This window comes from Solea solea, chromosome 19, assembly GCF_958295425.1.
Source record: "Solea solea chromosome 19, fSolSol10.1, whole genome shotgun sequence".
NCBI classification, from domain to species: domain Eukaryota; kingdom Metazoa; phylum Chordata; class Actinopteri; order Pleuronectiformes; family Soleidae; genus Solea; species Solea solea.
This window is the reverse complement of record NC_081152.1, coordinates 17,425,022-17,449,498: the sequence shown is the minus strand read 5'-3', so window position 1 is coordinate 17,449,498 and position 24,477 is coordinate 17,425,022. Positions and strand designations below refer to the sequence as shown.

Here is a 24,477-nt window from a genome sequence, read left to right as displayed (position 1 = left end):
ATTAATTAAATAAGAAAAGTACACACTTTAACACTTAAAAAAAAAAAAACTCAGCCTGACGACATTTGCATATGAAGGTAATAATTATCCTGTGAGTGTGTGTGTGTGCAGGCTCACCTACAGCATCGTTTTTGTGATGTTAATGAGTCTTTAAACCCTTCTCTGCCAGTATTTAACATTAACAGGAATAACTAAAGAGTCCAATTAAGACGCGGAGTCTTCTTTATGTGCTGCAAATTTGTTTCTATTATTAAGTAGTCACGGGTGGCCCCGTGTTTCCCCAGAGGTGCCTCCACTACTATATACATCATTTTAATTTGTTTGTGTATCGGTGATAAATTTGGTAAAATGCTAAACTACAAGTGTTTTGCGTGCATATTCTGTTCAGAGGCACCAGGTCAACCCTTCATGTCTACACTTTGCTGCCGCACTGTGGCTATATTTTGCCAAATCAAACGCACCTTTGATGATTTCCTTTCCTTTTCAATTGTATATTTGCCCCATGTCTTCACAGATGTTATTATGATTTTCCCAGACTGTATTTTGTACAGTTATGGGTCCAGATGTCTGACATGCACTCGCCCTGTTGTTGCAGTTAAAATACAGAATTATAGACTACAGGTCATTAATAACCTGTAGTATGAGTAACTTTATGCGTGTTTTTATTATTGGTTTTGTTCTGTTTACAGTGACTGAAGACGTGTGTAATATGTGTTGAGGATTTTCTCTCATATTTTTATCATTGTTTATAAAAGACGCAGTGAAGGAGATCGTCATTCAGCTTTATTTTGGCTCCAGTATGCATATTTTTCACTTCACCCCGGATTTTTAAATCATTCGATATTGATCATTATCCCAAAAACAGAGTGATGATTTTATTCTACGAATACTTTTCATGCTAGGATTATTTTATTTAGTAAGATTGTAATTGTTCTTGCAAAACTTTCAACACGGGGACCCATATTTAAAACTATTGTAAGCAAACTCACAATATCAATCTTGACGAGAGCACATTTCTTTCAAGGGCAAATTAATCATTTTCAGGAGATTTTTGGCAAATGAATTACAACTTCATTTTCAGGAAGTTATTTTTAAATCCTATACACATAAATCTTAAATAAAAGGTTGAAAAAAATAACCAACAAACCTCCCGTGACCCATCTGTGGGTCCCATAAAAATTATTTTGTGGATTATTATTTATCTTGGCTAAAGTTCCTACTGATTGTTATTAATTTCTTATGACAACATCTGCTTACATCGAGACTTGACTCTCTCATCCCTTTGATTCTCTTCTCTCCTCAGCGCTGCTTTGATTGAACTTCATTCTGGACATTGTTTGTGAGTGAAGTGGACATGGAGAAACATCGAACAAAGAGAGATATACGCTGAGGTAAGAAAGGAAAGATGTACGATGATTGGATTTGTGCTGTGAAGAATGGCTCTAGTGCTGTTCTTGTGTTTTTTGAAGAGTGAACAGAGGCCATGAGCACCTTCAAATAACTCGACACCAGGTGTGTTTGTTTAATACTGTCAAAGGAACAGAGGGGGAAAAAAGATCCAGACAAAAAGACAGAAAGACTGTAATATAAATAAAAGATAAAAGTGAGTGAATGAGGAGTGAAAAACCTGATATGAACAAGTGTGTGCTTGCATGTGGTGGACTCAGGTGTTAAAGTACTGTCCTATTAGAGACGCACCCAGATCCACTGCCTTTCCTTTCTTATGTTGATATCATTTCATGAATTTTTATTAAATTTGATAAACTCATTATTAGTGATTAAGGTTGATAATACAACAAAACTCTGGGTAATGAATGAATTTACTGTTTATGGGACTCGCACGTACACGATGGAGGTATTTCAATTCACTTTTTTATGGGGTGCCATCACGTGTTGCGGAACTGCATTGTGGGTCCGTTGCTCTGCTTTGCTTTATGATGCTTTTGGCAGAAGTTGTGAAACATTCAACTTTCCAGGCGACAATCAATCAAATCACCTAATCCAATCCCACTTTATTTAAAAACAACAGCTGAAACAAAGTACTGTACAGAGAGATAAATAAAATCAATGAAATATAGAAAAATACTACCTAAAAGACCTAACAAAACCAATAAAATGGACAATAAAACAATAAAATACTGTAGAGAATATATAAAATAATATATTAAAACAACGCAAATGAACAAGTCGTGCAATTAAAACAATAAAACCGGTAATATCAATGTATCATACTGGGTTGAAAGTCAAAGAGTAAAAATGGGTATTAAAATACGTTTTTTGTTTAAAAAAAAAAAAAAAAAAAGAAGACGTAATGCAAATATTTTTGAGTTCCAGTTGTAGTCGGAAGTCGGAATTTCAGAGTTCAGGGGCGTTCCTTGAACAGGAACAGGAAGTCACATTTCTTGGAAAGTCAGAGCAACCCTGCCACTTGTGTCAATAGTCAAAACACTCTGGTACTTTTCCTGTTAATTTCACTTCTGTCTTACTTATTTCACACTAAATTACATATAGCATTGTTCAATTTTAATCCATTGACATGTTGCTACAATGTTTGTGTGTGCAAAACGTGGTGTGTGGCATTGTTATCAACGGGTATTGCTAACAATTTGTAGCCCGTTTATAATTTTATTCCCCAGCTTCTCAACTGGAATGTGGTCAAATTGGTTGTGATGACTCTCTCAACTGTGAAACCTTCAATTATGAATTTCTGACACCCATCCATTAAGTCAACAGAAACAGATTGACAAAAAGTCTTATTAAGTGTTATTATTTTTTTTTAGAGTTTTCTCCCTCCTTCTGTTTCCTTGCTACATGATTTTTGTTGTGTCCCTTTCTTCTTCTCTCCAATTTTACTTGTGCTATCATGGAGACATGTGGTTCATTTCCAAGTAATTCACTTCTTATTTCCTTATTGTTGCACCGAGGCGCGACAGTAGGTCGGCAGGAGGACGCTGGGTCCGGGGATGGGGGTAAGACCTCTGGGCCTGAGGGCATAGAGCCATATTGAGAGGTTATTGTGTGTGTGTCGCAGTCATTCTCCTTGAGCTTGACCACCTTTTGTGTGCATGTGTGTGTTCAAATGAATGCATGAATATGTGAGAAAGTGTCACATATGGGAGTGTATTTGTGTGTGTGTGTGTGTGTGTGTGCGCGTTTGAATGAATGGAGGCCCCTGGTCAGGCCATACGTTATTGATGCTCCTGCCTCGGGGTACGTCGGGGGAAATGGATGTGTGCGTGTGCGGCAGCGTGCCTGTGTGCGCTTGTGTGTGTGTACAGGGGGTCACGTCGTGTCGTCAAACGGCGGCTGGTGAAAGATGGCCGGCGCTGATATGATCAGTCATCTGTTGATCAAGATGTACTGCCGCCGCCTCGTCACAGTTTCTCCCAGAATTTCACTGTTAACTCTCCCACTCTTTATTCTCTCTGTCTCCTTGTCCTTTTTGTTTTTTCATTTGCCTTTGAATTTCACTCTCTCCTTCTTCTGTTTTCCTCCGTCAGTGTTGGACATTTTTGTAGTATTTAATGAATTAATAAATTTTAAATAGATAATTTCTCTCTTTCCTTTATCTGTCATTCACTGTAAAACAGTCAGAATATTATCTTTTTCCACTCAGTGTGATTTTGTTGTTTCGGCAGTATTGATATCCATGTATGTCTTTATAATCTTTACTTCTTTTCCCCCCTTACATCGCTCAATACTGTTCTCCTCTGTCATCGCTCTGCTGTCGTGCCTCTGCCTCTTACTTTCGTCCTTTTCTCGCTTTCATTAAAGTGTCATATTACATACAAACACACACACACCGCCTGCAAAACAATAACACACAATTACACTTAGGTAGTCAGTAACTCGCGCAGATGTTCACATGCACATACACATGAGAGACACACACACACACACACTGCGGTGAGTGCGTAATGTGCTGGAGAAACAGTGGTTAACTGTAAAACACCAGTCTAAAGTGCTCTGCTCTGCGGTGAATAGCTAATGGGCATCAGAGAGTTTGGTTTTTTTAACCTTAAGGTGCTGTTGTATTCTGTGGTTAAAAGATAATGGGGTTTTACTGTGTGGTTAAAGAGTTTTGTGTTTGTGTTTGTTTGCTACATGCTATGAGATCAGTGCCACAGCACTCACACCCGTGTTGAGCTGAGAATTGATAAATTACTAAATGGTTTATTGATTGAAATTGAATTCAAGGTTATTATGCTTTCAATTATTATCATGCTGCTGCTGCTGCTGCTGCTACACAGCCTCCAAAACACGTACTGTATTTCCACCAAACAAGAGATATTCTTGGCATAGAATACTTCAGGGTCCAGCGTGTAAGAATTGGTGACATGTAACAGGGGGAGTCTGCAGATAGATCACCTGCTCATCCGATCATCCCCTCCCTTTTACAAGCATGTCAAGGGACTACACTTCCGTTTCTAAATGTGAAGCACAAACTCCAGCTGGTTCGTCCGTTTGTGCCGCCGTAGGATACATGGTGGCACAAAATGTCCTTTTCTTAAAGAACATATAAAAAGATTATTCTAATGCTATGGAAAATAAACAACCTTTATGCACACTTGAGCTTGTCCAGCACTTGTTTCTAAAATAATTTATCCAGATGTTTTTTTATATTCTTGGCTTGGCAGTCTTTTATGATGATGTAAGGTCTCCTCATATCTCTTGTAGATTCCAGTTAAACATTATTGCTGATAGCAGTTAACTGAAGTTGTCTTGGTATTGTCTTGACTTCGAAATTTCCCTTAATTTAGGTATAGTGATGAGTTTTTTTTTCTCTATTTACATTCACAAAAGGCTTGTTTTTGACGTTGAATTGCTGCAGAGGCTGTATGTGTATACATATTTAATTTAAAAGTGATCAAATATGCAATTTACGCACTGTTTTGAATTAAACTGTAAGTACAGTATATATTAATGTGTGCATATACGTACAGTAGGTGTAAGCATGCTGAATCACAGTGAAAGCTTCTTCCCATTTACATTTAACCATTACTCTATTTACCAAACATTACTGTGTGTGTGTGTGTGTGTGTGTTGGGACATCTATGCATACGTCTTTTTAAATCACTCACCGTTGTGTGTCGATGTTGTTTTCTGTGGGAAACAGATAATGTCTTTACAATGTGTGGTTAGAGTGAAGACCAGCACAGTTCAGTGTGCACTGACCCCAGCTGATGCATAATGTAACAGCACTGACCACACTGATGTATTAGTGGACTAAATGACCGTATTAATGGTTTTCAATGCAGTGAGGGAGGCAGACACTAAGAGGCCTGAAAAGTGCTTTAAGTGAACGTGTGGAACAGCAATTGTTGTGTGTGTGTGTGTGTGTCCTGTGTACGGGTGTACTGTGTTTTTGAATACTTGAAAGATCAGTTGTCTTAAGAAACACTCAAAGTGCCCCACACTGTTAGTCACATTCACCCATTCACATACAGATTCAAAACGGTCGTCCCATTTATGCTCTCCAGCCACTTTATTAGGTACACATTCAGAGATGTTTTTTTGCATACCTTGGTTGTAATGATTGGTTATGTGACTTAATGATGGATTTCTATGATAATGAACCAGTCAGGCCAATTTCCTCTGACCTCAACAAGTCATTTTCCTTAAACCCTAGCGATGGTGGTGAATGAAAATCCCAATAAATCAGCTGTTTCTGAAATACTCACACCACCAACAACCATGCCACATTCACAGTCACTTAAATCAAGTTTTTGCTCTTTAGTTCCCAGGTACTCTGGACACCTGGTTGCTTTTAATGTGTGCATATACGTACAGTAGAGTTTTTATTATTTTCTGCAGTGAAACCTTCCCTTTTCGTCTGTGCCGTTACTTTATTGTTCCCGTTGCCGATTTCTCGCTATTAATAATACAGACGTCTTTTATAAGATGGCTGGTACAGTAAGAGCTAAGTACGGTGCTTTGTGTGTTTACGCTTCGTTCAACATTAAGAGCAAAGAACCGCATTAATGTTCCAATGGCTTTTATGTCTGCTGCAGAGTCAACAGCTAAACATAACTCCTTAATGTAGGAAATGCTTGTTTACTGTTGTTCCTGTAACTGTTATAGTTGCTCGGCATATTTTCACATGATCTACAGTTATGGCTTTCTCTGCTGCTTGGAGGTGTGTCGCACTTTAATCTTTGCTTAGGTGTTTGTTGCATGCAGAGCAGGTTGCAGTGTATATATGGGCTTGTGAAGCTTGTACATGGTAATGTGTGTGCACTTGTATTTGTTACCCACTTTAGAATCTTTCCTTGCATAAACACTGACCTTGTAAGGACCAGGATTCCTCTTGGAGACCAAAACTTGGTCCTAATGAGGCAGTGGAACCTAATATCTGAGGAAGTTCACGGGTAACATTTTAATTGTAGTAAGGACATTAATCGAGTACTTGTTTGAAATTGTAAAATGTGAGAAAAATGTTGATTGGTGTTTCCCAAACCTGAAAATGATAATGTACTCAAATGTCCACAAACCAAAATGATTCAGTTTTAATGATTTCTTTGCAACACGGAGCAAAAAAACATATTTAGCATATTAAAAAACACTCAGCCTGATTAATTGATTATCAAAATAGTTGACGATTCATTTAGTGATCGATTAATAATCAAATACTTGTTGCAGCCCTATTAGGGTTAGGCATTAACTGGTTATGGTTAAGGGGTTATTACTACTACTACTACTACTGTAGTAGTCTTAATAAAGTCTTTATGTAGTCTTTATGTAGAAAGATGGCTGTGTGTGTTCCAGGTATTACTCATGTTGTGGGGACCTACACTGGTTTACACAGTCACATTATTGGGGTTTGTCTTCCTTATAACACAAGTCCCATAACGTAAATTATCTCATTTTAAGGTGAAGATGTTAAGGTTAGGGTCAGGCCAGTAGTAGTTATGGTTAAGGTTAGAGTAAGTCTCCAGGAAATGAATGAAAGTCAATGTAATGTCCTCTAAAGTCATAGAAACCAGACTGCGTGTGTGTTCTGCTCTCTTATCCTGACATATCTGTCTGCTTCATGTCATTGTAGTCTAACATTTGTTCCCCAGACGAGTAACATTACCTACTACCCAATCCCTCATTTGTCCTCTTCCTTTTTTCCCCCCTTCCTTGCTTCCCTTCCCTCCCTTCACCTCCCTCTCCTCTCCTCTCCTCTCCTCTCCTCTCCTCTCCTCTCCTCTCCTCTCCTCTCCTCTCTCTTCTCTCCTCCTTTCCTTCTCCTCACCCTGATTTGGTAACATTCATCTATCCTTCATCATCCCTCTCTTTCATCAGATCTCTCTCTTGTTCCCTGAGTTCTTCAGTGTCTGGCCCAAGTTGTAAACAACTGTCATATCTGGCCTTCTTAAATAGCCTTCACAGTTGCACACACACTCAGACACACACAGACACACACACACACACACACACACACACACACACACATAAGTATATCTCATCAATGTTTCAGAGGCAGGGCTGAATATCAGTTAGCTATACCTCATAGTCCTCACTTATTTACATCCGGCTGCCCCTGTGCCACTGAAACCTCAACAGCAACATCAATGATTCATCAGCCAATGTTTTAGCAAAATGCATGTCTCCTCTGTCGATACAAAGGAAGAGAGGAGGGAAAGAGGAGGAGGGGAAGGGAGGAAGGGAGGAAGGACTAAGTAAGGAGAAAGGTGATGTAGATCCTGTGTTTAATCCAGGGTGTAAATGTGTTTTTGACCATTAGTCGGCATTCACATGTGGGGTTTTTATTGACTTCCATTGGCGTTAGTGGCAACGAAAGACACGTGTGAAAACATGATTTTCTTCTTTATCTACTTCAGTTTTGTCAGCAAAACCTCACATTCATCTTCTGGCCATTAGCACGGCTAAAAACTTAGTTTTTAACAACTTGGCAGAGCACTCACTCGCTCACTCAATCTTTTTATTTCATCGTCTCCATTTCACCAAACTCTCATTTCATTTTTATCTCATTTTATTAGAGCTTTAATTTGCCCACTCACTCACTGCAGAGTCTGAGTGAGGCACCTAAGTAAAAGATACAAAAGAGTTAATGACTCTAGATATAATCATTGAACTACATTGTTTTCTTTTCTCCTTCTCCTTATTCTTCTTCTTCGGGTGAAGCAGAAGTGATAAAACATCACAGGGAGACAAATCACCGGCACTTCATATAAACGCTAATTTTAGCACGGGAACAGGCTTAAATTTGTGTCTCAGCAGGACGTGTCACGTATGAGATGTTGATTAGGTCTGGGAAACAAAAGCATTCCAGTAGAAAGCCTGAAACCTGCTGTGAAACCTGTCTGAGTCTTTTTTAGACGAACTAGATGATCAGGAGAACCAGGACAAATCATGGAGGTCCGGTAGGTGGAGAGAGAGTTGGTACAAGTGACGAGGAGATGTGTGTAAATTATGGGGTGGAGAAAGGAGAAGTTAAGGGGACAAGGAAGATAAGCGGTAGATTGGGGAAGAAGGGAGTAGAGTCAAAGGAAGACATGAAGGATCAAGGAGATTAGCAATGTGGGATAAAACATGAAGAAAATGTTAAAAAAAACAGAGAGGGAAATGGAGAGGAAACCAGGGGGAGAAGGAGAAAGTGAGGAAAGACAAATTCAGATGATAATGGACGAAGAGAACATGAATGGAGAAGGAAAGGACAAGGAGGAGAATCTCCGGCATAAATATGAGATTGCAGTGCCTCCTCCACCTCCTCCTCTCTCTTCCCCCTGCTTTACTTTCTGTTCAGCGTCCCAACACCCGATCCGTCTTTTACGGATGAAACATGCTTTTTCTCGTCTAATTCTTGCCAGAAATCGATGACGTTCTGGAGTCTGATATGTCTTTTACTCTTTAGATTTCAGTCGAATATGACCCCACGATCCTCTCGGGGCTTTATGAAGAAAAAAAAACAAACTTCATGACAAGACATTTATGCATTGATTTTTAAAAAAACCTGCATTCTTTTAGATTGTGGTATGTGTGGTTTTGTGGTGATATAGTTACATATATCACATAATAACACACAGACGGAGTGATCAGGGAAAAAATGAGCAGGAAGGACTTGCTTTAAATTATGTAGGAATTATGTATTTTTTCTTTTTTGGTTGTATTTGTGCTGAACTTCCTCTTTTTTTTACCTTGAATTCTTCTAGGTAGTGAAGTGTCAAATGTACGAATTCAATAAGGGAGAAGTAAAGATTTGTAGAGGAGTTAGGGATTGATTCGTATCTTTTTCTGTTTCTTTTATTTGACATGTTTTATTCATATTAATCAGGACAGGCACACACAATGATGCACATCATGTAAATAGCTGAAACAGCTACTTGATTTAATCGATTACTAAATTAATCTATCAATTATTTGGATAGTCGATTAATCAGTTTGAGTGTTTTATGAAGAATTAAATCAATTTTTTAGCTTTTTCAGCTTCTTAAATGTGAATATTTCCTCCTTTCTTTGCTTCATATAACAAAGAAATCATTCAAAAATTTGGTTTGTCGACAACACAAGTCATTTGAGAACATCATCATTTTCAGATTTGAGGAAACATTTTATGACGTTTATGGACCATAATCATTAGTTTCTGCCCTAATCAAAAGAGCCCATGTAAAATAAAAAAAAAGACATTGTCTTATTTTAAAGTTTCACCTTCAAGGAAAAAAGGGAAAAAAACACGAGACGCAAAGACTGAGTGGTCAGAGTGAAACACGCACACAGAAGGGTAGTTGGCCTTGACTTTGAGGAAGACTTGTTTCTGAGTAACAAGGACGAGACACTGCTGCCGTATTTTTCTCTCTCTCTCACTCTCTCTCTTTCTCTCACTGTGTGTGTGTGTCTCACCTTCTCTCTTTCTCTGTCTCTCTTTTCTTCTGTCATTTGGTGCCCAGGGTGAAATTATGATAATAAGAGAAAGGGAAAGCTATTACTGTGGCTGCTCTCTCATTATGTAAATGATATTAAACAGGCCCTCTGTGTGTGTGTGCATGTTTTCTCTGGTGTGTGTGCGTGTGTGCGTGTGTGTGTGTGTGTCTGAGCACCCATGAACACGTGCATGTGTATGTGTGTGAGTGTGCGTGCGCTGTCAATATTGGTGCTTCTGTGTGTATTTGGATGTTTGTGCGTGTGTGTGGGCATGTTGAGAATGTTGTTCTCCTAGTGTGTGTGGGTGTGTCCTGGGGCTATGGCTGCTAATCTCCTCACAGTGATTACAAGGTGTCAAACTCCCCCACATTGATTATGACATGTTAATTACACACCATGTTTCCACCTGCTCTGATGGCACAACACGCACATTAAGAGGGGGAAACTGACTGTGAGTTTGTGTGTGAACGCACAATGAGACCGCAATGAGTTGCACATTTGACAGAGACGCTGTGAATATGTGATGTTTGTGTGTGTGTGTGTGTGTGTCGGCTCATATAACAGTTTAGACCAAAGCTGGAGATGATGAGTCGTGTCATATGTTGTAGTAATGGCGGTGACGAGCCAGGATTCATTCACTTGCAGGCAACTTATGTATTTGATTATCAGCGATAACACACGGCATCATGGGATTTCTTACCTCATGCCAGGAATGTTGTGCTTTTTACTTGTGTTTGTCTCTTTGACTGTAATAGTAGGTCAAAAAGTAAAGGACAGATGGAGATGGAAAGAAGAAAAAAGACTATTTTGATGGATACACAGATCTGGAATTAGATGATAGTTTAAAAATTAGGTTTTGTACTCGTTATATCTCGTTATATTTAAGAAATGTTGGCTTCCTGGGATTTGAAAGACTTATTAGAAAAATAAGTAATTTAATTAGATTCTAGTAAGTCTCGATTGAAGATCTCTTGGTGGCACATTAAAAAAACAAGGACTGTATGTTGGTGAGTTAGACATGATTTTCTTAAAACAAAGTTTGCACTCCAATGTTTCAAGAGGTTTCTCCCAAGGTACAACAGAAAAAATCACAAAGACCCAAATTTACACCTACACGAAAAGTGGCTTTCATGCCCTCTGCTTTACCTCCATTGTTTTAGAGCTGCAGCTAACGATTATTTTCATAATCGATTAATTGTTTGGTCCATAAAATATCAGAAAACCTTAAAAAATGTTGATCGGTGTTTGTAAAACCTGGAAATAATGATGTTCTCAAATGTCTTGTTTCGTCCACAAACCAAAAGATTGACTTTTAATGATTTCTTTGTTATCCAGAGCAAAGAAATGAAGAAAATATTCATATTTAAGAAGTTTAAACAATTGAAAATCTTGTTTTAATCATGAATAAAGCTTCAAACCGATTCATCGATTATCAAAATAGTTGTCGATTTAATTAGGTAATCAATTAATAATCTATTCATCAATTAATCGTTTCAGCTCTAGATTGCTTTTAAACTTTACAAAGTAAAGAGCCCATGAATAGTTATCAAGTAAAAGGAATTGAAAGTGATAATATACAAACACTAAACAGACGGGTAGTAATCATACGCAAACTGCTTTTTTTTAAACTGTTTAATTTTATCTTACACAACACCGTCACATCACCAAGCAAGCAAGTAATAAAAACATGAAAATCAATAGTCATCATTTCACTAAATTTCACATACAGAATGAGTTGCCCTTTAAGCAAATAACACAGACTAATTACAGAATTCTGTGATTCTGAAATTTGCTAAACGTTCAAATAATAATCTGAACTTTTCTCTCTCTCTCTGTCTCTACATTCTGTCATTTTTATTATTGTTCTATGGCATGTGCACTTCAATCTGTTGCTGCTGTGTGTGTGTGTGTGTGTGTGTGTGTGTATATATATATATAATATATATATATAATGTATGTACACAGTGTGTATGTGTGTGTTTGCTTTGTGGTCTGTCCTGCTCTACTCCATTGCTTGTTTATATGCTTCATACCACAGGTCCTGAGGGGTTTATAAATATTGATTGATCCAAAGGACGAATAGATGCTTGATAGTCTGTCCAAGCCCTGGGAATACACACACACACACACACACAAACACACACAGTTAATTCGTCTTTCCAAGTAGCCACAGCCCAGTACAATCTCTCTCTAATGTGTTACTTTGATTCAGGAACAACAGCAGTATTTTTTTCTTTTTAAATGACATGGCATTCAAAGCCAAAGAGGCTTTATTTCTCGATTCCCTTTTCTACTCCTGTTGTTTTTGCACCATTTTAACCCTACAAACACACCAAAATGAACATGTTTTACATTTATTGTGTACTTAATGGTTTTTCTTCAGGGGTTTTTAGGATTTGGCACAAAGGCTGTAGCAGAACACAAAGTTTCAGGAGTTTATTTGAACGTGTTTGTGCTTGTTTAAAAACCACAATGACCCTCAATATTTGTAAAAAAAAAAAAAAAGAAAAGAAAATCAGACTATGAATTTGAATTCATAATACAGTAGAATACAGCTTCTTAAGGCTTCCCAGCACTGACTGAAGCTGGGAGAAAATGACATTGGTGATATATGAACATCTTCTGAATCATATTTAATTCTGTGCTATAAAGTAAAAAATATAAATGCGGGATGGTACTAAAAGTTTATCCAAATATCGAAGTTCTATACAAGTAATTTGTTTGAATTCCATCAAGAGATATCCACTCTGTTGAAATAAATTATTTTCAAAATAAACAAAAAACCTTTGGCTCAAAAATGATATACCACCACACTCAACTTGCTATTTCTATCAATATAAAAAGCAGCAAAGATCCACTTTTCTTTTGTAGAATTTCAAGAACTCTCCCATTCTTACACGACCGCAGAGTAAAACATAAAACAGACTTGTGTTAGATGTAATTTTATATTTTTCATCAGTGTCTGGTCTGCATGCTCATGTTCAAAGCCTCCAAGAGAATGACAGCACGGCTCCTTTAGAGCACACAATAGACCCGGGATGATTGGATTGAGGCTTGGCTAAAAGTGCAGCAAGACCACTTGAAGAGGCCGAGTGTCTGAAGCGGAATAATGAGACAGCGAGATCAGACGCTGTATTAACACAATCCCATCTGTGGTGCCTAGCCACTTGGGGCAGTGCAGATGGGATCCATAAACCATCTTTCTTACACACTCTTTAAAAGGTCCATCGTGTGAGTTAGAGAGCGAAAGAAAGGGGCAATAATGGGATGGGAAGATAAGAAGACGAGCTGTGTTTCCTGGTACCCAACTGGGTTATGAGACACTTGTAAACACTTCACAGTTCACACACATTCCCCCTAACAGTGCGAGGCTGTCTGTTGGACCAGTCTGAGTGAGTCTGGTCATCAAAATCAAACAAATTTAATGCATTTTCTATTTTAGTTTATATATGTATCTTTACTTCCTTTACCCTATTTATACTTCTTCAGGTTTTTATCCCTTTAACACTATTTGATTCTGTATGTTTCCAACTTTGTCCTGAGTCTGTTCTTTTTAAAAGTCTTGTACAGAATCTTAAGTCTACCTTTGTGTATAAACATGCTTTATAAATACTACCAGCCTTGCCTATGTGGGGAAAATTATGGCCTGTCACTTCACATGAAAGTCAGAAACAAGTAATTGATTATTTATCTATGCTTTCCAAGTATGAGTATATGCAAACTTCCCTATTTCAGAGAATGCTTACTCACATTTCTTACCACGATAAAAGCATGTAAGATAAACAAGACATTAGATATGAAGTTGTGGTGAACTCTGCAAGTGGAATCTGTTGCCTGTCGATTTCCAGTCGTTCCGTTGTCTATGCAATGCTCTCTTTGAGAGTGTGTTCCTAGCAGTGATCTGAATCTGCCGTCTCTCAGGATCTTTAGTGATCTGTTAAAATTGCTGGTCCCCGACTTTTTTTGTTTGCTATTCGGGCAGGGACATAAAAGCTATCCACCATCTTCCCTTTTTTTTATGAATACAGCCTGCAAAAGAGCGCGTCTTCCTGCCAAAATGGCATTGTTTTGGTTTTGAGTGTTCCATGGATAGGGATGGGGCTTGGTATTGGCCAGTGTCGGTATCAGTCCGATACTGGTCAAAATCACTGGATTGGATATCGGACAGGTAAAAAATATAAAATCCGATACACTCCAAAAATCATATGTCGCATGCTTTACTATGCACACTATCATTTTAGCTGAGTCATGTTTGGGCTGTTTATTTCTTCTTTTTGCACAGTTTGAGAATTATGTCTTTGAAATTACTCAGCATAAATGTGTTGTTAAGAGCTTCATAGTTCATAAATAGTCTACAATGAATTTACACGACTAATATGTTAGTATGATATCGGCATTGTCCCATCCTTATTTCATGATGTCAGCTTGCAGTAGCTGGGCTAGCGACCATAGCACAAATGTCATTACAGACTCACTGATGTTGTGGCTGCAGCCATGTCCACAAGTCTTGTTGAGTTGAGTCGATGCGTATAGTTGAGACGTTTTGGGGTGTTTTTGTATACATTTAGCCGTTTGATGTACATCATAGCAAGTGCATGCACTGTATGTAAAGAAGAGGGTATAAAACTGTGTGTGTGTGTGTGTCTGTATGTATGTGTGCGCCTCAGCTCATCTCTCAGGTTGTGTGTTAGTGTCTAATTCCCAGTGACAGATAAGTGGTTGGAGCAGCACTGTGTCAGCTCTGCTTAGCCAGGACAGGCCTCCTGGAAATTAGGCTAAACTCATAACCACAGACACCAATTGTCCTTCCATACACACAAAGACGCGTGCGCGCGCACACACACACACACACACGTTACATGGATTCATCTATGTGGACATGGAACAGCTGTGGTACACTGGTATTCTTTATTTGAAATACATACACTTTAATAAACCTTCCTACACACACACACAGTGTACCAGGAAACAACTTATTCAGTACCTGTCACCTCTGCTTAATAAATAAGAATCTGGTTTTGTCCAGATTTAAAATGTGTGTGTGTGTTTGTGTGTGTGAGAGAAGGAGAAAACTGGAGATGGGGAGAGCAGAAGAACGTAGCTGTCTAGATTAACCATCTCGTCGGTGTGGTCAGGCCCCTTAATGAAACCCAATAGAGATTCACTCCTCTTTAACGAACAACACACACACCTCACAGCCTCAATTTACACCCACAATAAGGCCCTGTCACTCTCATTGCATATCTGTGTATGTGTGTGTGTGTGTGAGAGACTGAAACAGTGACTCTTTTTCTCCTTTTTTCATCTCTCTTTTTTCATCTTTATGTTTTCCATCAATTTTGTTTCTTGTACTTTCTTACTCCAAGTTTTTTTTTCTACTTCTCCCTGGTAAATGTGTGTGTGTGTGTGTTCATTGGTTTGTGTGCCGTCTGTGTGTTGTTGTTCACAAACCCCACAGAGTCAATCTTGCAGGTGACACCTCTGATCTGGCTTCTCCAACCAGTAAGCAACCCTGGCAATCAGAAGCCACCAAATTAATTACTGTGTGTGTGTGTGTGTGTGTGTGTGAGAGAAAGAGATTGAGAGAGGTGAAAAACTCATGGACACGCACTTGACTGTCACTGTTAACTCCTCTGCATTTTATTTTTGTCTTCCAATCTTTTCCACTTACAGTTTTTTAGCTTTGTTTCTGACGTCAGTTAACAAGGTCATTAAAGATGCCGTATGTAATATTTAAAGTAAAAAATATTCTTGGGTACTTTTTTTTTAACTTGGAACTGAAACCAAATAAATTACTTTGCTGCTTTGACGCAAGCATGAGAGTGCGTGACATGCACACAGGATCAGTATTTCTGTCTGCATTTTTCACTAATCTTCAATTTTATGGCTCCAGTGTGTGACATTTTGGAGGCTTTATTATCAGAAATTTAATATACTATCCATAAGTATGTTTGTATAAGTTTATTCATTCATTCATCCATTGTCTTTATCCTCCACACGAGGGTAATTGCTTTAAAATAAAAACCTATTGGCTTAGACCTATTGGTCTAAGAAAAAGACTTTTATGTGTAATTTAGTCAAAGGTATTGTTTCTACGGCATCCTGAATGGACAAAACACGCAAGAAGAAACAAAATAAGAAGAATGACATCCTTTATGGTATGTGAAGGCCACCGTAGTTCCCTGGCATGTGTGGGAAAAGGGAGGATTGAGTAGAGGTCTCATCGTTTTTTAAAATATGTGATGATGTCATGAATTCTTACACACTTTAATGGCCAAATCAATCCTCATCCAAACATTATCAGATGATTCTAGAATTAATCATTTGTCATACGTTTACGCATTGTGAGTGTTTGTGGGGGTAAAAATACAAAAACATTAGTGAAGCTTGTCGTATTCTGTTGTCATTTTGTTAAAATGTGATATGGAACCTAAAGCCTCTTTACCAAAAAAAAACAATCACTCAATCCTCCGTCTGACTCTCATAGATTTTGTTGGATTTCAACTCTGAGCTCATCAAACTGAGATCATGTTGGTAATGAAATAAAGTATTTTCATTGTAATGTGTGTGAGGGTGATGCTGTGATTGAATGAGTTTGGCTTCTCGCAGCCAAAAACAAGATTTGAAAAGGGCAAAGCCTCTTTTGAATTGGCGGACAGAACATCAAACAGATGTTTCTTATGAGATGATCAGGTCGATTCTGAATAGCACTGCACTCTTCTATTTGTATTTATACACTACCAATCTGCATGCTGAGATTTCAGTGCAGTTTGGCTTTTGGGGGCAATTGGTTTTAAAATAAACCCAAATAATGTACTGTATATAGAAATAGAAATGCAAACAAATCTCATGGAAAGAAGTCTATGTGGAGATTGCATGATTTAAAAGTGGCGGAGGACTGGGATTCACACACACATGCAAATATTGTTGAGGTTAAGGATGCAACGATACCACTTTTTTCAAACCGATCCGATGCCGATGCCGATACTTCTACCACAAAAAAAATGCAATTTACACACAGTCACAGTCTCACACAGTTACACACACAGGTACACAGTTACAGTCACACACAGTCACAGTCTCACAGTCACAGTCACAGTCACACACAGTCAGTCTCACACACAGTCACACACAGCCTAACCACACTGTTCCTGATTAGCTCGACATCTCCCCTAGCTGTACAACAACAATTACAAGCCACCCTCTGATCGTGGTCGTCATGCAAAGCCATTGCATGTAATAAATTGGTATCTGTATTACAGACTGTGGGGATCTCAGGTGGCAGCAATCACTTCAGGGTGTTGGGTCAGGACACCGTTATACTGGTTTTGATAAGTGCATTAAGAAGAGGCAGATTCCTTCACTACAGTTCAAGCTGTTTATCAAAATTTGTGTGAGGGTGTGTGCTTGCTGCACACAATACTGACTTATTAGAAAGTAAAGTACAACTAATCAATTATCAACACATAAACAGGGATTAACAATACAGCAACGTGGACTTCTCTGATTGTTGTTAATTAGCAGCTAGCTCCACTTCACTCATTCGTGACTAATTAGTCATCACACCACATACAAGATAGAAAAAAACAACTGCCAGGTCATCAAGAGACCCATGGACAAACCCAAACACTAATGCAACACACAAGCAAAACATTGCAAATCACGGCTTCATGGACGCGCACACCACAAAGATCGTTCAGCAGACGCTCCGAGCAGTGTCAACGGTGCGTTCAAGGACCTCAGCAGGGTGGGAATTCCCATGTGCGGTGATAAGCACACAAAGTTGTATGATCTTTTGGACAGTATCGGTTAACTTTAACGAGTATGAGTATATTAGACTAGTATCGGCCCGATATCGGTATCGGTGCATCCCTAGTTGAGGTGAGTGGTTAATGCAGTAGATGTACCTGATTACACAACAGATGCTTCAAGAAGGGTCTGATTTTTTGGGATGCCTAATTGCGATTGGTGACCTACTTTATATTATTATGCAAGGATAAGAAGTTCTGTTCCATTCTGTTGTCTTCCGCTTATCCGGGTCCAGGTCGCGGGGGCAACAGCCTTAGCAAGGAAGCCCAGACTGCCCTCTTACCAGCCACTTGCCAGCTCCTCCGGGTGGATCCTAAGGCGTTCCCAGGCCAGCGGAGAGAAACAAGGTCTCCTCCTGGAAGGACATATCCAAAGCACTTCCAAAGAGGCGTCCAGGAAGCATCCTAACCAGATGCCTGAACCACCTCAACTAGCTCCTCTAGAAATGGAGGAGTGGCGGTTCTACTCTGAGCCCCTCCCGCATGTTCCCACCCTCTAAGGCTGAGCCCAGCTACCCTGCGGAGGAAACTAATTTCGGCAGCTTGTATTTGCGATCTCGTTCTTTATGACCGCCACCAAATCGAGAGCTTTGCCTTTCTGGCTTAGCTTCCTTTTTCACCACAACAGAGCGGTTGAGTGTGCGCATTACTACCGAAGCCACACCCATCCGCCTGTCAATCTCCCACTCCAGGATGAGAAGTTAAATGCACAAATTGATGATAAAACCTGGTCAGATATGCTGCATTACTTATGTGCTAAATCGCAGCTTTTGCTGTTTTCAGGTAGCCTTGTTTCTAAATGTGATTTACATTTGAAACAAAGACTCCTTGTTCAGCCCGACCAGACAGTATTCAAATGTAGCAGGTAGCGAGAGGTGAGTGTTACCTTTGTCTGTAAGCTGAGGTGGGAAACTATCGGGGAACAGGGCGGTGTGTTATCTGAACAGGTATTTGACCTGTCTGATCTGACTGTGTTACGACTAGACTGGGAACATGATCTCGACCCGACCGCGGCTCGGCGTTATGACTGATTAATTGAACAGGCAGACTCATAAGGGCAGAGAGGCTCCATGCTTCCTCTGTCTGTGTGTGTGTGTGTTTAATCGGGACACAGATGGTACGTGGTACGTTTTCCAACATGGTAATGTGTGCGCTCATTTCTCAAGCAGTGTTTGATTGATAGTATAATATGATGAAAGTAAACAAATACGCCGGAGAAAGGTGAGTGACTTGAAATGTGATGTCATTTTTCCCTCTATCACTATTATACAGTCAAACAACACACGGACACACTTCTAATGTTACCTTTGTCACTGTAACTCATGATGCTTCTGTTGCCACAACTACTATTTCCACTTTTTAAAGATGGAAAACCACCGTGACCCAAATCACAATATATATTGTGACAAAAGCAGATTTGTGCATCATTTACAGCCATGCCTGTAACTCTTCATACCATTTTGAATTATTTCCAAGAGATGTTTAGTCAATTAATTAAAACTTATACACATAAATCGGGATTTAAGGTTGGGAAACTGCCATCATTGCAACCATAGTTTACGAATATGTGTTTTATGTGTCTAAAAATTTAATGTTTTGTCTTATTTTGCCTGTAACCCAGTCCTGGCCAGATGAGATGCTTAACTTAAATAAGGTTTTCTTGGTAAAATAAAAGTTATAACAATAATAATAATAATAATAAACTATTATCCTAGTTTTTTATGATTTTAATGGTCTATATTGTATTTTATGTAGAATGAGACAAGTATACATCTCACTAGACACAAATATTACCTGAATAACTCCTGATTGAATTTTCCCCCTAATCTGGAGTTTGACTGATTTTTTGTGTTGGCAGCAAAAGAAGACACATGAGCTCAAACACACACTTTATGACTTTCCCTAGCTTCTTGTGTACATGGCCAGACAGGTGAAACACACACCAGAAAGGCACCCTGCACTCCCTTCCACTCTGTTACCTTACCTTCACACAGTGTAAGATTTCGCAATAATTAACTCAGCCTCACACAGACACACTGAGCGCTCGGATGACCCGCACCGTGGTGTCGTCTGGGTATTCAAGCCTTTTTTTTATACTCACATTGTTAGCAATTTACTGTAATAGATGTTTAGTTTTAGCGATTATCGTTTAGTAATCTAACAGAAGCTCCGTCCCACCCGCGACAGTCGCCTGCAGCGTTACAAAAACCCAAACCGACACAAATTCAGAATGTCAAGGTGTCCCCCTTTTTAACAAGTCTGGCACATTTATTGTGACATACCCCACTAGGAAATGCAACTAATGCCATCAAGGTCTAATTATGAGCCGCAGCTCTGACTGTGCTCCAGGCGTCATCCATCATACTCTGCGCTGATACTGTTTCTGCTCATATAAACGCTTGTAATCATGCTCTGTCTCAGGTGCCATTTGTCATCCTGTACGGCTCACTGGGTTTCTACTAATCACTACTATTACAGCCGTATCACTTCACCTAAGCAGCTCCTAATGGACTCGTCCTGGATAGTATATATGTGTTGTCTGTCCCTTTCCTCTGAAAAGCATGTGGATTTTCTTAAGTGGCAGATCGGATTAATCTGGTTTTCACACAGTTTATTTTACCATTTGGGAAAAAAAGAGAACACTGAGTGTGTTTGTGCTCAAATCTGATCTGTTAATACAGATGTATTAATCAAATCAAATGCATTATTCCCAGTGGGAGAACAAAGTAGTAGACAATTACTGCCTTAGTACTTCATTAATACTTTGACATTAATATGTGTTTAATTCATAAATGATTCACATTCACATTCTGCACTATTTTTTGCTCTTTTTCTTGCGTTATATTACCATATATGTTCAGATTAAAGCTCTATCAAAAATAATTATTCATTATTGTTTTGTTTTTTTGACCAGACAAGGTGAAATACCAACACGCTTCAGTTTCCGGCAGCTTCTTTAGTGTTAATTAACTAAGGGTTGGGAAACATGAGATGAAACGTGTTCAAATCAGTTGATATCAATGATAATCACAATAAATGTCAGCTAATTTAGGATTTAAAGGTATTTATGGACAGACATCAAAACAAACATGCGACATGCGTAAACATTATATTGATACATATGGAACCTCTGTTTTGTGTCCTAAATTCAATTACACAAATTAATTGTTAATATTATGCAATTGGTTGTTAAATGATGAGCAAATAAAGCAAACAATATCATACTCTAACTCGTTACCTGACTGCCACAACCACATAGCTTTCGTCTTTATTCAAGCCCGATTTATCTCAGGTTCGATGACGGAGAAGAGTAATAGTGAAGGAGAAGCCTCGGGGGCTTAACTGGGGGGCTTTTTTTTGTCTTGTCTTTTTAATTTTGTATCCCGTTTCCAAATCGTCTCAATCTCTTATTCAACCCGTCCTCCTCCTCTCTCTTGTCTTATCCATCCATCCTCAACCCTGTGTTTGTCTGTTTCACGGTTCCTCCGGTGCCTCGGGCTTGTCCCTTGGTCTGATGGCTCCCAGCAGGAGGGCGGATTCATGGGCGCAGGTTTAGTGGGAACATGCTAAATAATGTGGTGGTGTAGTCACAGGACGGCTCTGAATAATTCAGTTTCACTTCCGTGGTTAACTTTTCTTTACAACGGCCAAAAAGGTGCAATGTTTGGTAGTATTTTTCCCTTACATACAGTCGACCTTTCATGTGAAAGTGAATAATATGTGCAATCTATACGATGTATCACAGCATATGTACGGCTGGTTTTCACTTCTATGCGTCTGTCATAACAAAGGCACTCGGGATAGATTAGGTTCATTTTCACTTCGATGTAAAATAAATTTTAAACTTTTGAGAAACATAGGACTGCAACAATCACACACTTTACTATTTGATTAATCTGTTGATTATTTTCTTGATTAATTGATTAATTGTTTGGTTCATTAAGTGTCAGAAAATGTTGATCCGTGTTTCCAAAACCCCTGGAAATGTCTTGTTTTTATATACAAACCAGAATTATTCAGTTTTAATTAATTTCTTTGTTATACTGTAGCAAAGACACCAATTAATCGATTATTAGTTTGCAATTAATTTCTAAATCAAGTAATTCATTGATTTGTCAACTTATTGCATTCGTAGATGGAAGTGAAATATTTGAAATCCTAGAAAACACTTGAAACTTTTTTTATAACTTTTTTATTTATTAACAAATGTGCAAATAACATAATGGTAAACAATCAAAATATATATATTTTTTAGGATTAATACATTTAAGGATCAAGAAGATGAGTGTAATTAATAGGTATAGACGTGTTGACACGCAAACACAAACAGTACAGTTACTTTTTAAATAAAATGACTAAAAGAACACATGCACTGATCGTCAGTGCTGATCCTTTAGTACGGTCTGATTGAACAGTGGAATGACGCGTGTGACCGTGTTTGTGCTCGGGTTCTTTGTTGTTTATTATGTCAGCGGTCGTGGCACCGAGGCTCTGCTGTGCACGCTGTAAATCAGTCAGCTTTCACTATAGTTGCGAATATCAGCTGCAGTAAATGACTTGAATATAAAATGAACGCGTGTGCACGCACACACACACACACACACGCACACACACACACACACTTTGCATGCGCTTTATCTCATCTCTTCAGTCCCAAAGCCTCGACTGCACTGCGTACAAAGTAATAAAGCTGTGCATAGTTTTCACAGAGAGCGAGTAATTATGGGAGCAATGTAATGAGAAGGGTTTCTCTAGATAGACTAGATTGGCCATTCATTACCAGCCCAACACACACACGCACACGCACACATACACACACACACACCAGCTGCAGAGAGACAATGGAGTGCAGGCTGATTCAATTTGGGCTTGTACTTACAGACAACAATGAGATAATCAAGTAGAGCATTACATTGCACAGCGCAAAGCACGCTGTGTGTGTGTGTGTGTGTGTGTGTATATATGAGTGTGTCCCTGTTTTGCCCCTCATTCACAACACACAATTTATGCCGTTGTGTTAAATTATCTCCCTTTTCTGTGTGTAATATGAAGTTATTAGAGCTCCCCATGCAATTACACAGGAGACAGAGAGAAGGCAAACGAAAGGTATAAATAAAATGTCTGTTGTCTCTGAATAAACTCCCCTTTCAGTTAATCCATCAGACTTTATTTATATACATTTTTATATAAATAATAAAAAAAACAGTGCAACTCAAAGTGCTTCACAGGATAAAAACAGTGTCTTTACATCTCTCTGGGGAAAGAAAAATACCTGAAGTGGAAGACAAGAGAGGAGGATGAAAGTGTGAGGAGACCAAAGAAAGAGGTGCAGTAGGAGGAAAAGGACACAGAAAAAGTCTTTTAATTTATAGTTGTCAGAGGAGCAGAATTTACCATGGAAGCGCTGCCACCGCTGCTGCCGCTGTCTCTATTTCCTCCGCCGTCTTTCTCACGACAGCACTTGGGTCTCTTTCTGCTTCTCAATTGATATGTGCTTGATTCCCAGCAACCCCCTCCGGCGCCCGCTGGGGAGCCTTTTTAGATTTTACGCTTGGATATATCTGTTTAACTCCCCGTTTACCCGTCTGACAACACGACAACACACACACACACACACACACAGATGTGCCAAGCGGCTGGTGGAGCATGTGAGGGAGAGGGATGCTACCCCACAGTCCTCTGGGAATTGGATGTAATACAATACAATACAATAAAAGAAAGACAGAGGAGAGAGGAGGTGTGATGTTTATCGTGGTGTAAGACACCTCTCATTGATGTGTGCGCATGTGTTTACTTGTATTTGCTACCTCTGTAGGACCTTTTTTAGGAACAGTAGCTTTAACGGAGACCAAAATCTCGTTTCTGAGGAACTGGTTATGTTTAGGGCTAAGATTTGAATTGTGGTTGGGTTACAAACTTGTCTTTTTCCGTATTTTTGGATGTTACAGACTCAGTTGGACTCTGGTATCGAGAGGAGCAGACACTGATTTAAAACAGGCCAAATAAAGTAAAGCAAGTGTATCTTGTGAATGAAAACGATTCTACATTCTTAATTCACCTTCCCCTCACTTCCTCCACTGAGTTATTTTCCCATGGACTTGATCTGGGTTGATTCTATTCTCTTCTCCATAGGCTCATTATTCATGAGTATCCTGAGGTGTGTGTGTGTGTGTGTGTCTCAGGGTTGGTACTATGTTAATGAGTCTTTATATGTCTAACACAGTGCCTCTGGGGATGGGATGGGATGGGGGGGTTGAGGGGGTTGCGGGTGCATATACGCTCATGGCTGTGACTGACAGTGACCAGTGTGACCGATAAATGCTGCAGATTTATCCATCGTTCTGTGAAAATTAGTGACTGGAACAGTAGCAGCAGCAGCGAGTTGAGGGAAAGGCCACAATGTGAAGACCTTTTAACACTGATTTCAGTCACATCAACGCTACACAATCAATGTGCATATGTAGTCGATGTTCGGAGACAAAGTGGAATACTGCAGTGTTAGAAGAGACCTGCTGCATTGTGGTGGCAACTCTTTCTTTCTTCTTCTTGGGTCACCTTTGCTCTTTCCAGGCTTCCCACATGTCCTTGAAGTCCTTGAAAGAGGCCTTAAATAGACATGGGTCATTGAAAGTGTTTGAATATTGTGCAAAAAAGAAGGTTAGTTGATATTTAAGTAAATTTGTTTGTTATGATGTCACCTACTGTTTGCATTGCTTGATGTACATAGACTAGGCCTACTCAGAACAAACATTGAGTCATCATAACTAGTGGTGGCTCTAGACACTGATTCCATGCAGAGCAA

At 39.1% G+C, this 24,477-nt stretch overlaps 1 protein-coding gene across 2 annotated transcripts in view; it reads left to right on the top strand.

The window, feature by feature from the left end:
• skor2 (SKI family transcriptional corepressor 2) overlaps nt 1-24,477 on the top strand; it is a 110,665-nt gene that overhangs the window by 5,844 nt on the left and 80,344 nt on the right. For both annotated transcript variants that reach the window (XM_058616444.1, XM_058616442.1), the window contains exon 2: nt 1,304-1,391. The gene's annotated coding sequence lies outside the window, so the exon portion shown is untranslated. The remainder of the gene's footprint in view (nt 1-1,303; nt 1,392-24,477) is intronic.